This window comes from Octopus bimaculoides, chromosome Z, assembly GCF_046866305.1.
Source record: "Octopus bimaculoides isolate indiv1 chromosome Z, ASM4686630v1, whole genome shotgun sequence".
NCBI lineage: Eukaryota > Metazoa > Mollusca > Cephalopoda > Octopoda > Octopodidae > Octopus > Octopus bimaculoides.
The window spans coordinates 27,020,357-27,023,311 of NC_142944.1; the positions used below are offsets into that span (position 1 = coordinate 27,020,357).

General features: G+C 30.0%; 1 protein-coding gene across 3 annotated transcripts in view; it reads right to left on the bottom strand.

The window, feature by feature from the left end:
* Nucleotides 1-473: 473 nt before the first annotated feature.
* The window catches only part of LOC106867678 (uncharacterized), a 31,332-nt gene continuing 28,850 nt past the window's right edge, over nt 474-2,955 (bottom strand). For 2 of the 3 annotated variants that reach the window (XR_016244725.1, XR_008265733.2), the window contains exon 3: nt 1,041-1,204. The gene's annotated coding sequence lies outside the window, so the exon portion shown is untranslated. Of the gene's footprint in view, nt 993-1,040; nt 1,205-2,955 lie in introns of those variants that run through there. The other variant, XR_016244726.1, reaches the window with a different exon arrangement.

A 2,955-nucleotide genomic window follows, 5' to 3' on the forward strand; every position in this document is an offset into this window, starting at 1 on the left:
TTTGGTAGTATATATATATATTCACACAGAAGGAAATATATTTAAGAATTTACAAAAAATTGTAGAGGAATAACTGACCTGTCTTTCTGACATTTTGTTTTGTGTGTAGCTGAGGAATGTTTGCGATTTTAAGGAGTTTTTTTTTGTTTTTGGGCTAGTCTGAAGCAAAAACACCTCTTGATTCCACATTTCTCTTCCTTCCCCCAACTAACCACCTACACTGTCCCTTAAAATAGCAAACATTCCTCAGCTACACACAAAACAAAATGTCAGAAAGACAGGTCAGTTATTCCTCTACAATTTTTTGTAAATTCTTAAATATATCTCCTTTTGTGTGTATATATATACTACAAAACAAACGTGATTTTTATTGAACTCAAAATGCTTTTTGGAGTTCCATTCTGATTACTTTCCTAAATACTTTCTTGTAAACTGTTTTTAACATTTTCTTATTATTATCAAAGAATGTATAAATGTATTTTAATCCTTTTGTAATAACCAGTACATAACACAACAAAGCTTTACATTTTACTTTTGACAATCTTTTTATAAAAAGTGAAACCGGTCAAGTGAATAAACATCTTTAAAATTGCATTTTCAAACCTTCTGTCATATATATATATATATATATATATATATATATATATATACATACAACAGAAATTGTATGTGTTAATATGGCAGGAAGAATGCTTAGCAGTATTTGTCCCATCTCATTATGCCCTGAATTGAAGCCCCACCAAGGTGAAGGTAGTGGATTTGTAGACCTGCAAATACATCTACCTGGATATAGTTTTTGTTCCTGCATTTTGCATTCTGAGTTCAACATCCCACTATGAATCAATTTTTGCTTGGTTTGATGCTACACCCTGGTACTTTGAGTACCTTTATTAGCTTCTACTTTTGCAAGTATTTGTCTAGCTTTCTGGTTTGAAGATACTTCCCGTACCAGAGTCACTTTAATAGGTCATAGGCACTGTCTTCTTTCCTGACTATAAGAAAAAATATGCATCAATATAGAAAAACACCAAAGAACTGTACACAAGTAGATTTAAGTAATTTATTATAAATTAAACTTTACAATCATAAGTCAATTATTTCCTCTTAGTTGTAATACTCTATTACAACAGTCATAAATAAGGAGTTTAATTTTCACACACACAAAGAAAGCATCTGAATGCAGTTTAGTCATCTCACCTGTTGGCTGGAAAAAGTAAGTTGGTACATGAGTATTATTAATAATCATGTATATTCAAAGATCAAAATAGAAATCATTATGTGAGTCAATAATTTAGGCCTACATATAAAAGAATTAAACAACTTCTGTATTAGTTTTGTAAAATGCAAAGGAACTAAATTTTCTTTCTTTTCTCATTTAAGAAAGGATCTCCTGTCAAAAGAATTCCTGTTTGCAGGAGAATTTATTGTTTGCTTTTCATTGTTTTCCTTCAATGTTTTCCTTCAGTTTTCATACATCATCACAGTTAATGCTTCAAGCAGCAAATTAAAATGCTATGTTAATATATATTAATGATTCATTTCTTTTTATTTATTATTGATTTAATTAGGGAGTTATATTTTAACGTTATTGGAACATATCAGTGAGCTAAGTTGCATGGAGATTTATCACGTCTGAATAGAAATAAAGTGATAACATAGTTGAACTTAGAAACAAAACCCATTGGCTATTTTCTTCAACATTTTCCTGAAGAAATTTTTGTCAAAATGAATGACAAGTTTACAAGTTATATGCATCAACTAGGCAGTACCACAGTCATTACAATAGAGAAAATTAAGATATATCTCAAAATCCTTTTTCTTATGCTGATATTTTGGAAGCTGTGCAAGAAGCATAAGACATACTGTAACAGTGACTACAGAAATACAAATTCATACCCAAATATTGACATCTTGTCAATACATGGGAAAACTCATATGTGTAGTCAACTTGGTTGTGTTCAATCAGCCTAGGCAGATGAAAGTGATATGACAATAGATAAAATCAAACAACCTCATTCAGAATGTACACCAACAACCATTATATTATATTAGTAAGTTTTATACAAATTTATGCACTAGCTATATTTTAATGATTTTTTTAAATACTGGACTAGCTACATTTCTTCAAAATCTTTGACTTCCAACAGGATTGGGAGATTTATGCAGTACCTTGTAGCACTTTAACAGTTGAATTTCTGAAAATGAACCATACCAGCAAAAGGAAATATATTTTCATTTATGATTCAGTATGCTTTCACTTATGGAACACAATGGTTATTTCTCCAGATAACCAAGCTGTTTTGTAGGTACTTCCAAACTCAGGGATTATCCATTTTATATGGAAATTTCAACTTCTGAATTACAAATTCTAAATTTCTGGATTTCAAATTCAAATTTCAAAGTTGTGTACAATATTCTGGCTGGAGTATTCAAGGTAAATTCTCTTTCATAACATTTCAGTTTGAAAGGGTTAAACCTACATAATAGTTGATGGCTCAGTCATTGATACTATACATGCTTAGTTGATAAACCAGAAACTAAGAAGGATATGCTACTGTATAAATGCAGTTTTTTTGCTGTATTGTTAGAAACTACTGCAGTTAAAGGTCTTTTGTCTGTTAGACTAAAGTTCTTAAAAGTGAAATAGAATTTCAGTTGGGGGTCTTTCTCATTGCATAATTTTGGAAAATTTATCAACTTCAAAAATCATTTGACTTTACAAATTTTCACATATAAAGAATGTCTATAGTATAGTACCTTGCATTTTCTAATCTTGAATTTACTGAGATTCTTGTTGAAAGTTTTTATCTAATCATGTCCTCAAAACTTTTTTCTTAAGGCGTTATAAACTGATCTGTGTGTATGTTTATGTAAATGTGTAAAGTTGCTAAAACAAAAGCTTACTCACCAACTTAGTATAGAAAGTTAGCTATATCCTCAAAACATCAACACCAA